The sequence below is a fragment of the Saccopteryx bilineata genome, chromosome 4 (assembly GCF_036850765.1).
Source record: "Saccopteryx bilineata isolate mSacBil1 chromosome 4, mSacBil1_pri_phased_curated, whole genome shotgun sequence".
NCBI classification, from domain to species: Eukaryota; Metazoa; Chordata; class Mammalia; order Chiroptera; family Emballonuridae; genus Saccopteryx; species Saccopteryx bilineata.
In genome coordinates, this window is record NC_089493.1 from 6,632,977 (window position 1) to 6,647,020 (window position 14,044).

Below are 14,044 nucleotides of genomic sequence, written 5' to 3' on the forward strand. Positions count from 1 at the left end.
TGTGCGCGGCTGCCCCTCCTCCACCCGCTGCCCCTCCTCCACCCGCCGCCCCCTCCCGGTTCCGGGCCAACGCAGAGTCTAGTGATCTTCCCAGGCCTGGGGAATTGCATTTCAGGACCCTGAAAACTCTTGCATACAGCCCCCTCTCGAAAAACCGCTGGGCGTGAGGGGTGCCGCTCCTTGCTGGGGTGGCATTCCTGGGTCCTGGGGGGCGCCCCGTGATCCCCTCTCCAGTCGCTGCCAAAGCACTGAAAGGTCGCATTTCCCTCCTCAGCTCACATTGGCCCGACAGAGCCAGGCAGGTCCCTGGATCCAGGTGAGGCCCGGTTGGAAGGAGCCTCACAGTTCTATGCGTTTTGTGTCCATTCAGGGCAATAGTCCTTTCCAGAAGTGGGTTTCCGTGGCGTTCTCAACCCCCTCTCCTCCTGCAGGAGAAGGAGCCTGCTTTTCTAGAGGGAATTCCTGGGGCTGGGATTTTAAAACACTCAAAAGTGTTTTCCCAGTTGTGTGGGAATGGAACCCTCCACTAGAGTGGGACACAAAGCCTCGTGGAATTACAGGAAATTAATGTCAGTCCTTCCTCCAGTCCCACTTCTTTTACAATGTCCTCCCTCCAAGAGAATTTGTATGCAAATAGTCCTCTGCCTAAGAGTCTCTATTTTTGCTTTTTAAAAATTGGCCACCAATTGTGTAAAGCACTCCAGCCAGTCCTTAAAGACCCAGAAAAGCAGGGGTTGGATGCCCAACCTATTTACCACAAAGCTCTGAAGGAAATGTTCAAACATTTCCCCAAAGCTGTTCTTCTGGAAATAAAAATGTATGCTATTAGGCTGTAGAAGATTAAAAGTTTACCTTCACAGTGACAGCTTTTCTAGGCTAGAATTGGAGACTCATCTTTATTTTTCATTATTCAGAGTTTTGCCGTAATAAGAGTCAAGGTAATTTAAAAAAAAATATATGCATGTACATATCTATTTTCGGTTTGGGCTGACCTAAATCATAACAGGATACTACACTGTCTGTGTTCTCAAAGGTACAGTATTTTGTAACCAATGCCTTCGTGGCATTTTGAGTAAGAGTTGATCTCAAAGAAAAAAAAAATTCTGATTTAGTTAACCTGAACTTTTGAGCAGCTAGCTTTTCTGTTGGAGGACTCTGAAGGTATTTGTCAATTTACTTTTTTGAAAGTAAAGGTCTGTGGAAAAGGTAACAAATTCAACACTTGGGAGCTCAATAGCTGTTGGCAGTCCTGGACAGGAAGGTTTTCATATCTGCCTGAACTTGCTGGTCGATTTCTCAGACGTCCATTTATAACAGTTCTAACAAGATAGAATCTGCCTTTGAATATCTGTAAATACGGGTAAAGATCACAATGCAACTCTCATAATGGCCCAAGACTGAAAAGGCAGATTCTCGTGTTTGATTAATATTTATGTTACTGGATTCCTTTAGAGAAAGGAAGATAATACACTGGTCACGTGTGTGTTTGCGGGGCCCCATCCTAGGCCCCTGTAGCCCCTGCAGTTCCTTTAGAAGGATTTGTGGGGGACAGGGTGTGCAGGGGTAATTGTTCATGTTTTGCCAGGAAGATAGGTAATGTGTGGCCGGCTGACTTAGTGGCCGTTTCACGGAGGAGGAGGTCAGGTTTTCTCTATTTTCTTTAGGTGGATGATTCCACAGTGAAAAAAAAATTACAGGTGATTTCTCCATCTAGTTTTAGGTTAAGAATGGGGGCAGAGTGGCGGAAGCCTCCCTCTCCCCTTCTCTGTTCCGTGAGAGGCACACACCTTTGCGTCCACGTGGCGGGGTGGGCTGCCTTGCAGTGTGTTGTTCTGAGCCCTGACAAGTCTGCAGGGCACAGGTGACTTGCCTTGCTTTCCTCGGGAGCCTGTGTGGGAGATTTGCTTGGGAATGGGGGATTTTGTCAGCTCGATCATGATGCGATAAATACCAGTCGAATTGATAGTCAGAGAGATCCCAGGGAGGCCTCTCAGGGAGGTATGAGTATGCCATTTTATTACTTTGAGAAATCTCGATGTTCTAGAAATCTAGATTTCTGAGAAGCATGGCCTCTCAGAGCAGCACCTGAGCCCTGGTGGAAGCTTTGATCAATATGTGCTGTTAGTGGAGCACGAGGAGCCCCTCTGTGGGGAAGCACTGATTTGAGATGGGGGCACGAGCACTGCCAGTCGCAGTGGGCTTATTCTTCAAGGGCCTGGGTCACACCAGCTCACCCCTGAGTTCCTCCACCTGTCACACGGGGGTATCCAACAGTACATGCTGCTGTCACCGTCCAGGGGTGAGAACCAGCCCTTCCCTAGGAGGGGAGTAATTGCTGTGTTTCAGAGACATTAAAGAGACTGTCATTGTTCTGTCCCCAGGGGCAGGGTGACTAGTTTGCACAAGGGCAAGGAATCACATAGCTACTCACATGGCATGCCACCATGTTCAAAGTAAGGGAAAAAAATTAGGAGATTTAGGGGAATATATACGGGAGGAGAACTTGAATTTTCAATGTAGTGATCTAATACCAATAGTGTTGGGACCCCCGCCCCCCTCCTGCTCCGTGGTTGGGGACTGTCATGTGATTCCGAACCCTAATGGAGTCTGGGTTTGCTGTGGCCCTGGACCTGACTGCTGGGGAGACTGGGTTTGCTGTGGCCCTGGACCTGACTCTGCTGGGGAGACTGGGTTTGCTGTGGCCCTGGACCTGACTCTGCTGGGGAGTCTGGGTTTGCTGTGGCCCTGGACCTGACTCTGCTGGGGAAAGTGTCTCAAGCGCTTGGGGTCTGGCTCTGGAAAGAGGGCCCCGGGCAGCGGAGGCAGACCTGGGGTGGGATGGAATGCATACAGCAGGCAGCCTGTAAGTGCATACTCTCGCTCGCTCTCCTTGTAGGTGAGGAAGCCAGCGGTACATGCCGGTAAGCCAGTTCTTGTTTCGCTTTTGCTGCCGCCTCTCTGAGCTACCAGCAACCGGCGTTTGTGCCCACAGAGCTCACAGCGGGCTGCTCTGAACCGGTCCCTTCCCTGGGGAAACGGGAGGCCCCAAGTGTCCTGCGGGGGGGGGGGGGGACGGGACTCTGGCTTTCAGTGTTGTTGTTTCTCTGTCCAAGAGGCAGATGCCGAGGGACCTGACTTGGAGGTTTCCTAGGCCTCACCTCTGGCAGGGCTCAGAACCTGTGGTTTATAGACCTGCGACTTAGAAACTACAGAGGCTTGTTGCTTTATGTCTCTCCTTGGTTCACCCTGGCAGGGCCAAGACCTCAGCCTGGAGTTCAGGGTGGGGGTAGGGAAGCGTAGCCCTCTGCCTTCTCCAAGGGGGACTTGGGGGAGCCCTTGTTCCCTGCCACGCGGATCCCTGTAGCCTGCTTGGTGCCGGCACTGAGCCAGAGGCCGTCTGGTGTTCCTTAATTGAATACAGATCTCTTGTCAGTTCCATGTGGGCATGCCAGGATGGGCACGGAAGGCAGGCATAGTCCCCCTCGCCCCTGGGTCCGGCCTTAGGAGCTTGGACCCTCCACCTCAGGGGCCTCCGCGCCTGTCCCCTGCACCCAGCCCACCTGGTTTGCGGAAAAAAGGAAGGGAGGTGGGAAACGAGACCATGCAACGCCCATGTAAACACTGTTTGTATGAACTGGGTCTTCTCTCTTTTGTTAGTGGCAGCTCGTTAATTAACCAGCAGATTAGTGCAGCCTTCTCTGACACATGCATGTATTTGGGGGCAGAAGAGTCTCGTTCTCCTAAAACTCTGAACAGAACCGCTCAGGAAGTCCTCGTCGTTGCCCCCGCTTCTCTCTCCATGCCCATGTGCGGTGCCCCTGGCTGCCCCTTCCACCCCCTGCTCCCCAGCCTCCCCCGTAAAGCAACCCGAGTGGGCTCCTCGTGCCGTGGAGGACAGACGCGTTAAACACAGCCAAATAAATGATGTTTACGCTTGGCGTTCTTGGTAGTGAGGAATCTGTTGGCTGTTTTTACTTCCTTATTTCTCAGCATTTGCTTCCTACCTGTTTTTGAGCTCATGCCCAGAAATAGTAGTTTTGTCAAATGAGGGTATAATGCCAGCCAGCCTCTCTCGCTGCCAAGGAAGCTGCTGGATTTTGCAAAACAGAGTGACGTTCTTATGTTTTTTTTTTTTTTCTTTTACTGACACTGATGTTCCCCTACACACCCCAAGGAAGTTAGGACGTAGAACAAGGGTATGAAAATGCACGCAGGAAGAAAAACAATCTCGCCTGCCCCCTGCCCCTTGCCCCTCCAGCAAGGCACAGGGACGCGCAGGGAGCAGGTTTGGGGGCAGTCTCACTTCTGTCTGCACTGGGCAGCTCCCGGGGCAGCAGGCAGCCAGGCTCTTGGGCTCCGGTCCGGTCCGGTCCGGTCCGGCCCGGCCTGAGAGCTGAGTCAGGTTTCATCCTTTCCGCCCCAGGACTTCATTTTCTCTGCCATTTTGGGTGATGTGGTGCAAAGATTTTTTTTTTCTTTCCCTCCTCTTATTTCTGGTTGGTTTTTGTGTCTGTTGAGTTACCGAGGCCTCCGGAGCAGTGATTGCTGGATCCTGCCTCTGAGGTTTCAGTGAGAGTCTAGTCCCAGCCGAGGCTTGGAGCCTGTCGGGACGCCGCTCCACAGACGCTGCTACCATTGTTTATGTCAAGAACAGCCGGGGCGGTGTCCCTCTCTCTGCCTGTTTCACCCACCATGTTGTTTTGGGGGTATCTGAAACGTCATTGTCATGATATGGGGTGCTGGGCAGAGAATGACAGCCTCGTAGAACCTGCAGGTTTTAAAAAAATCTGTTTTAATGGTTTCAGAAACAAATAAATGGCAAATAAAGGCAGGGTGCTCCTGACGGGGGGGGGGTGTGTGGGGTGGGGGTGGGGGTGGGGGTGGGGCTTGAGTTACCTGGAGTCTTCGCTGGGCTTCTGAAGTGAATTCCGTCTGAGGTCCAGCATACCAGCTCATTTCAAAGGCAGCCAAGGGGGGGGGGGGTGACAGCAAAATCAAAGCCAGCGCACTGCGACTTCCCCAATTTCTAATGGGATACTCTGCAGCAGCAACGGCATTGCCACGGAGGACCCTGCCACCGGCTCCCTTAATTACATTAAGTGGCAGGATCAACCTCAGCTGAACGTGAACCTCTGTCGCAGCGGTGGCGGCAGCGTGGCGAGGTTGGATCGTGAGGAGCAACGTTCCCGGTGTTAATGTGCTAACCATCCTTTATTCAATTAATCCCGCCAAGTGTTAATTTTTACAAATTTTGTTGTGCACACATGCTGTACGTCACCGGTGGTGCATTTAGGAGATGAAAATGGAGTTCGTTTCAAAAAACAGGAGAAAAAAAAAGAAGAAAAGAAAAGGAAGGAGTTGCCTGTCAGACCTGCTCCCTTAGAAGAAAATTTGTGATTTTAGTCCTCAAATGCTACCTGCACTGAAAGGAAGGTTCACAATATGTATATTACGTGCCATCTACGTACGGAAAACTCAGTTAAAGGGACCACTTTGTGGGAAGTAATTACAGGCCTGTTTGCCGCGTTAGTGACATTTCAGACTTGGCTTGGAGACATAAAGGGGCCGCGGAAGCATTTTGTTCCTACGTGATGCAAAGCATCGAACCTCCGTATTCTAGATGCTTGTTAGTGAAAGGTAAAAAAGGAAGGAAAGGAGGGAAAAAACACATCCAGGGGAGAGTTGGATTTTTTTCTTTTTCTTTTTATTATAGTAGGAGAGAGCAGTTGCATATAACTCTAATAAATACAACTAAAAAAATGTATTTAAAGAATGGCAGGGTTCCCTTTTCTACAATTGGATTTCTTTTTGTCTTCCTTTTTTAAACCTTCTACTGACCAAGTTAAAATTCTATTCTACCTACGACAAGGGGCCCTGCCGGCCCTGGGGCTTGGTGGCACGTCCCTTGACTGCCCGGATACAACTTCATGGTCTGACCTTGGAAAAAGGGGAGAGGCTGCCATTCCCCCAAGTCCACACTCCACCTGCACCTGGAACTGTAGTCCGTTTTCCTGGCCGCTCCTGGCCCGAGTCACCGCCGGAACCTCCTTGCTAGGCACTCTTGTTTCTTGGTCTTCCTTTTTTTTTTTTTTTGGCTGGGCTGTGTCCTTTTCTTTCTGAATTCTCCGGGATTCTCAGAGCTCAGACTTCCTCCCTCTGTTTCTGCTCACGGCGCAGGCGGCCAGAGCAGCGTTGGAGTCCGTGGGACCGGCAAACCGCAACTTCCTGAACTCACCTGCTTTTGAACCTGTTCTCTGGGGACATGACTTTTTTTTTTTTTTTGTATTTTTCTGAAGCTGGAAACGGGGATAGACAGTCAGACAGACTCCCGCATGCGCCCGACTGGGATCCACCTGGCACGCCCACCAGGGGTGACGCTCTGCCCACCAGGGGGCGATGCTCTGCCCCTCTGGGGCGTTGCTCTGTGGCGACCAGAGCCACTCTAGCGCCTGGGACAGAGGCCAAGGAGCCATCCTCAGCACCTGGGCCATCTTTGCTCCAATGGAGCCTTGGCTGCGGGAGGGGAAGAGAGAGACAGAGAGGAAGCAGAGGGGGAGGGGTGGAGAAGCAGATGGGCACCTCTCCTGTGTGCCCTGGCTGGGAATCGAACCCGGGACTTCTGCACGCCAGGCTGATGCTCTACCACTGAGCCAACCGGCCAGGGCCGGGACATGACTTTTAACAAGTGTCCGGAATCAGCATTACCAGGTCACTCATGCTTTGGGTGTCAGGCGTGCTGTGGATGCTGATTGGGAGGAAAAAGGTGTCGCTAGTTGGAGTCATCTCCTGGTTTATTTCCCTCGTGTGGCAGGTGACTTCAGTCTTGACTGAGGTCACTGCTTTCCTCCCCTCCCCCCATCACACCCTCTCATTCCCCTTTCCCCCCCACAACTAGGGGGAAATGGGACTGTGTCTAAGGGGATGCCTGGCCAAGCTGGTCATTGGAGTCTGGTCACTAAGTTGCATCTGGAAAGGGTTTCTAGGTTCGTGACCCCAAGTCCCAACTTCTTCATGCCTGGAACCCAAATGCCTTACCCGGCTCTTAGCTTCTCGTCCAGGGGCACGTCATGAAGCTATGCGTAGTATATAGTGTTTGTGGTCCTGATGCAGCCTAAGGGAAAATTATCGGAGGAGCTTGGATAAGTTGTTTCGGGGCGGAAACTGCGGAAGATGGAAGTAGATCAGAAGGCCTGAGTCGGGGAAGGGGGGCAGCTCCTCTGCTAGGTGCTGGCCTGCTGTTTTCGCTGGTGACATTCAGAGACTGTCACTTCCAGTGTGTCCTTGGCCTCTTCCTGGGGATGCGAGCAGACACTGTACCATGTCCTTGTTGCTGATATACACGTGTGTATGCGTGTGTGCACATGTGTATAATCTCTGTGTAATAGATGTGCCTGCGCACATTTCTCTAACTGATGAAACACATGGTTTCACCTTCTGTTGTCCCCAGGCCTGCCTATTCCAGGATCAGGGGCCCCGACTGCGGGGATCCGCCTGCCGAGGTTGCCCCAGAGGGAGCAAAGGCCTCAGCGTCCGGCTGGAGTGTAAGGGGCTCTGGCTATTGCATTACAGCAGTTCAGAGAGCTCCAGGGATTTCCCCAAGAGCCCAGCACAAGAACAGAGTCAAAGCTTCATGTTTTCCTGTAGTGCTTGTTTAGGGGTGGGAACGGTCAGCTCCTGCCACCTGTCCCCAAGTAGTTCACAGAGTGTGGCTCTGACCTACCCTTCCTCCCTAACAGCGCTTGCTTGAAATGCCCTCTGCCTACCTTACTGGGAAGGGCCACAGAGGGGTGGGAAATTGTGCTGTAACCTCACCGATCGTTGGCTCAGAGTGCAGAAAGGCCCCACCTCCCCCCCCGTCCAGCAGCTTGCATCATGAGGAAACTGGGGGTGGCAGCCATGGCTGGACCCAGGTGCCTTTGGACCCGGTGAAGGGGTGGACCTGCTGGGGAGGAACTGCTGGGGAGGATGGCTGTCTCTCAGCCCTGGCAGAAGGAGGAAGATAGGCTTTGGTGGTGGTGTTGGGGGGCATGATTGTTCCTGGGCCTCGCCTCTCCTGTTGCTGGGCTGCCTTAAATATTCAGCGTGCTGGGGAGCAAAAATAGTCGAGGCGGTGATTCACTGTTGACAGATCTCAGAGTGTGCTGGAGGGGGTGCGCCCAGCGGAAGGCGACCTGGCTCAAGGTGCTGGGGGTGTGTTGCTTCCTGCCTCCTCTCCGTGGCCAAGCCTTGGCGAGAAGTCCCCGACATCTGCAGGGGGCTGCGCGGGGCTCTTAGGGTTCTCCGGATGGTTGTGGTGGAAACCCACCTCTCCCCTGTCCCCTTTCTGTGGCCCTACCCGGAGTGGCCCTCTCTAAGCCCCCACCAGACCTCAGTGGTGGTGGGGGAAGCCCACCAGCTCCTTCACCTGCATCAGATTCCCGCTCCTGGCCACCTGGGAGGGCTGTGCTTTCACCAGTAGCCCCAGTCAAGGCTGAGCTGGATCTGAACTGTGCTTTCATGGCTCCTGTGTCATGATGATAAAGGACGTATTTCAATGTAGCTGTGCAAACCCTGTGAGACCCCTTTTCCCCTTTCCGTGGCTCCTCTTTTAAAGGACACTCACATGGGTACCCCCAAACCTCCATCAATGGCAGCCAGGGACCCAGAGGCCCGTGATGGGCACCTGACAGAGAATGAGAATTTAGAAGTGGGAAGTGGGACTTAGGGAGCCCCAGGTGTCCGTAGAGGACTTCTAAGTCCCCCAAATGCTTGTGGTGTCACAAACTGATCCTGAGCCATGTGGCACCTCAGGGCCACTGCAGGGACCCTCTGGTCCTGCCCGGGGGCTCCGTCCTGGGCTTGCAGGTTCTCACGGTGACTTTTGGTGTTGACTGAAATGCTTGCGTTTGTTTTCTGTCCGTTTTGTTTTATTATTACATATATTTTTATAATGAAATGAGAAACAAGTTCCCAGACCTCGGTAATTAAAAAATTAGAAAAAGACATGAGCGAAGACCTGTGGGGTGAAGGAATTTATTTTTTTGAGTCGCCCAAGACCAGTGTAGCTCTGACAGGGAGTAACAAAGGAGGTGCCTTAGAATCTCCCTTCTCTTCCCCGTTCCTGCTGCCTCCGCCACACCCCTGTCCCCCCGCACCCCCCCCCCCCAAAAAAAAAAAGGGCAAGAGAGACAGATGATGGGTTGGGGCTAGGACCTGTCTGGTGAGTACCTATGCCGTCTCATTTAAGGTGGCAGGCCACTTCTTTCAAATAGGAAATTGCCAAAATGGATGTCATCGGCTGCTAATTAGATGTATTTTAACTGCGGGATCATTTTACCAGCTAATACTGTTATTATGTGCTTGCACGTGAAGCATGCTGGAGCTGTTAAAATAGGAGCCTGCGGCCCTGGCAGACAGCTAATGGAGCCGCGGCTGGCGGAGGCTTTTACCTTGGTGGCAGCTGGTCCTTGTGCGGCTGGCCCTGAGATGGCCCGGCCAGACCCCAGGTCTGAGTCTGAGTCCTTTCAGCTTCTCGATATGCTTCTTTCCCCCTGGTGACCACCTTCTCTGTGCTTTGAGTCCAGAGGAGGCATGCTGAGCTCTTCAGACTGGGGACCCCCCAAAATCATACCCCTCTCCCTCTAGGGGTCACCGATCTCCAGTGTCCCCCAAGCAACAAATGACCACCCACCGTGCATGTGCCCCCCCCCCCCCCAATCCCAAACAGGCCGGCCTTGGGTTCTCAAGCCTGAGCTGCCTTCCCTCCCTCTTCTCTCTCTAGCAAACCGGAAAAAGAGTTCCCGATTTCCCGTCAGGTGGGAGGGGGAGCAGGGTTGGAGTCAGGATAATGATCCTTCCATGTGAGCAATGCCTTTGACTTCTCGTGATTTCTCTCCCTCTCCTCTCTCCCTCTCTTCCCACCCCCACCCCCTCCATACATAGCATTTTTATCATCCTTAAGACAAAGTAGCTGGCAAAATATTTAAGCGATCCAAGAGAAATGTTTTTATTTGCCCGCGTGCGAATCGGGTTATCTGCCTATCTTGTTTGTGAAATTTGGGTCTGCTTCTCCTGCAGTCTGTTCCACTCCCCACTCTTTCCCGGCTCCCATTTCCATATTTCTGCGTGCATGTTCTTTGTTAATCACTTGGCAAGTGCTTATTTGAATATTAAAAATTTCTTTAATCATCAAAGGCAGGAGCACAGTCTCATGCATATTCATATTTTTCCCCCTCCTCATTACCCTGCAGTAAAAGCCAAACAGCCATCAATCGCCCTCATTACAGGCTCTGGCGTTTTGATTGGCTGCCGGCTGCCCAGAGCTTTTTATTTTTTTATTTTTTCCCTTCTCCTATGAGCTGTCTTGTACCTGCCAACAACCAAAAAAAAAAAAAAAAAAAAAAAAAAAATCAACAATGCAAGAATAAATTTCTCTGGTTGAAAAACAACTTTGCAAACTTGTCAAACAGTCCTTGTGGCTGGCTGCTGCCAAAGCGGCCACCAGCACTGCCCGCGCCCCTTAAAAAAAAAAAAGACCCAGGGTAAAAAAGAAGGGATGGGGGGGCGAGGAGGAAAAATTAAATAAATAAATAAAGAGGGAGAAACTTGAGCCTCCGCGATGAATATTTGTCAAGAGAGTTGACGTAAGTTTCATTTGCATAATGACTTTGTACTTCTGCATTAATAAAATTTGCATATGAAGCCATGTTAATTACTCCTGATCATGCTTTTTGCATTCATGCATAGTAATTTTCTCCGACTTGTGAGAATTAATGTCTTGGCATGGGGGGGGGGGGCGCGGGGATTGTCAGGTTTCCGTGCCAGTGGTCCTCACTCACAGGCGCTGGCTCCCCTGTCTGTCTGTCGCCCTCCTGGATCTATGACTCATTTTTGCACTATCAGTAGGAGTTCTTGGCTTAAAAAAAAAATGTATCCATTGAAAGGCGCCGGGTAGGGAGAAAACTCTACATCTGCACAGCATGCTCCAGAGCGCATCTCCCGGCTGAGGCGTCTCTGACCTTCCCGTGTGGGAGGGGATGCCCGAACATTCAGCGTTGGGAAAGCATCCCGTTCCCCCCAACATCGGGCCGGGGCTTTTCCAGGCTAGTTTTCGTGTGCGCACGGGGCGGTGGGCGTGGGCCGCTCTGCTGGGGGACGTGTGCGTGCGTGGGCGTGGGGAGTGAAGCAGGACCATCGTCAGGGCCCCCTCCGGAAGGGAAGACAGGTTACAGGCCCCCTTGGAATGGATGCGTTAAAAATGACCTACGCCCGATTTGGAGCTTAAGAAGACGTGTTTGGGGGGGGGGGGTGTCTCACGCTTGGCTTTTTGGTACTTCTTTGTACAGGCTGCACAGAATGAGATTATTAGCTGAGTGTTCCCCGGGCACGCAGCCTCAGTTTCCTCATTTGTGAGGGGGAGGGGTTTCCTCTTGCCGACCTCCTAAGAAGGCTGCTGGGCTTAAATGAGAGGAGGTATATGTATATTCCTTGTTTGTTTCTTTTTCTCTAACGAAAGTGAACTTCCATGGTAAGGAATCCAGCCAGGCAGGGGTTTATTTTTAAGCCACCTGGATCCCGGTAAGGCTGGAGTGGCGTCTTGGCGTCCCTCCCCCGCATACCGCGGCACACGTGCGTCTGTTCCAGTTCCAGAGGGGAACCCGCCAGGCCTCCGAAGAAAGTGGGGTTTTTCTGCGTTTTTTTGGAGGAGAGCCCCGCGGGGCTTCTCAGAGTGCCTTTCTATGGGGGTGGGGGTGAGGAACAGTTCCAGAATGTAACATAAATGTGTGATGGCGGCCACTTATTGTACGTTTACTAGAGGCTTGGGTCTGGCCAGGCATGTCCTGACCTTCCCTTAAAGGCGGGGCACGGAGAAAGTGACTCACCCTGGGCCACAGGGCCAGGAAATGGCCTGGAACCCAGGTCTCTGACTCCAAGGCCCTGTCTGAGCTCCCGCTTCCCCTGCGTGTGTCAGTTTCTCATCCCAGGGTCCCAGGTGCTCTGTCACCTGTCCTGGGTTCCCTAGCTGCACTTTTGAAGGTGCATAACTCTTCCTTGAGGAGGAGCAAAGGGCTGGGAGGTGGCACTGAGGCCAGAGACAATGACAATCTTTGCCTTGGTCTTTTTTTTTTTTTTTTAAAGAAATCGAGATAAGAATCATATAACATAAAATTCGCCGTTTGAACTGTTTTGAGGTGTACAGCCATTGGTTTTGAGTATATTCACAATGTTGGGCAGCCATCACACTGTCTAATGCCAGAATATTTTCATCACCCCAAAAGAAACTGCTGCCCACGAGTCCTCTCCCTCTCCCTCCCCTCCCCCCTCATCTCTGGCCTTCTCGGTGGACTTGCCTGTCCTGGACTCTTCCTACACATGCAGTCCGACAATGGGTAGCTTCTTTCAGCACCTTGGACTTTGACACTAGCTTCAGACAAGGATTTCTGGCGGTCTACCCTCAGGCGGGCTTACGCTGCTCCAGTGGGGAAGGTCCTCCGGAGCAGAGGGTCCTCAGCCAGTCTCCTGCGTGTCCTGGGCAGGCAGTTCAGGATTGGAAACCCCTCGTCCTGGCTGGCCCCACCCCTGCCTCCGCTGAGCCACCCCAGGAGCAGGTGGGTTTCAGCAAAGAAGTGTAGAAGCCCCTTCAGGGGCAGCCCAGCCTCCCCCACCTTCCCTGAGCTGGAGATGACTTGGCTGATTCAGGCCTAAGCGCGGCCTTTCCCAGAGGGGAGAGTGTGGCTGGACCTGCTGCTCTGTGGCCCTTCCTTCTAAGCACGGAGACACAGGTTCTGCTCGCCTCCAGCTCAGACAGTGTCACCAGGCCTGGGGCTCCTGTTGGTTTTCTCAGCAAGCTGTGGCCTCACCCGGAACCTTGGGGCCCACCCAGATTTGCTCTTTTGCAACCTCCAATGGCCGAACTGAGCCCAGAGACCCTTTGGCTCCCCCATGCCCCCCATGACCCTCCCTCTCAGGGTCTTGGGGCACCCTGGTCACTGTACCCCAGCTATAGCCTCTGGGTTCAAGTTCCAAACCTCCCTGAGCCTCAGTCTCCTGCCGTGGATTGGGGATGAGCCTCCCTGCCGAGCAGGGTGGCTGTGACCAGTGCTCAGCACAAAGCCACTGTCAGATGACCCAGAGCCTCCGCAGTGGACGGGATCAAACATACAGTGTCCAGTTTAGGGAAGGCTTCCGGGAGGAGGCAGGTGACACTGGCTTCAAGTGCTGACCTTCTGTGGGGGCCTGCCTTAAACCTGGGGCATTAATGGCCTTCTGCTCAGCATCTGTGGCTGGAACTGGTTACGTGGTCCTTGGCCACGCCCTTCCTGGGCCTTTGGCTCAGAAACACCCTGGACCCTGGCTCTAGTAGGAGGCCTTCCTTGGCCCAGAGGGGCCCAAGCAGTTGTTAGCTTTGCCTCCTCGCAGGACATTTGCAGGTCTTCTCAAATGCCCTGATGCCCCCAATCCTGGTTTGGGACCCAGGGAGACAGGGTTTTGGTGGGGCTGGCTGCCTGGTGTGTGCAGCTTTCTGTGGTCATGGCATCAGTGCACTGGTCTGTGTAATGGGTATTGTTAGCCCGCCCCATGGCATGATGGGAAACTCACCCGAGGTGAACACTGTGGCCCTTGGCTCGCAGTAGGTTTACAGGGCCCCGTGGTTCTTCTGGATGAGGGATCCTGCACGGGGCTATGGAGTGGGTAGACACGCCCCCCAGCCCCACCCCGCAGACCTGTGTGGGGCGGTGAGCAGCATCGGGTGGCCTCCCTGGCAGAGCCGGCCCAGGGCCCAGCTGCGTGTCGTCTTGTTGATGTTTTCTTTCTGTCTCTCTGATGCTTCCCCGCTCAATTATTTACCCAGGGAATTTGGGCTTCTTCACTTGTGGTTTTGGCAAAGGCTTCACACAAATGTTTTGCCCTGGTGGTCTCTTAGCCATTTAAGATAAATGGCCAAATCAAACGCAGGCCGAGCCGGGACAGGCCCTTGGTCCTGTGTGGTGGCCGTCCAACGGGGGAGGCATTTGGAGGGGTGCTGGGAAGTGCCCGGGTTTTCCTGGGGGGCATTCAAAGCCTT

At 52.9% G+C, this 14,044-nt stretch overlaps 1 protein-coding gene across 5 annotated transcripts in view; it reads left to right on the plus strand.

Moving 5' to 3' along the window:
• The window catches only part of BCL11B (BCL11 transcription factor B), a 101,137-nt gene that overhangs the window by 27,327 nt on the left and 59,766 nt on the right, over positions 1-14,044 (plus strand). The gene's annotated exons all lie outside the window — the stretch shown is intronic.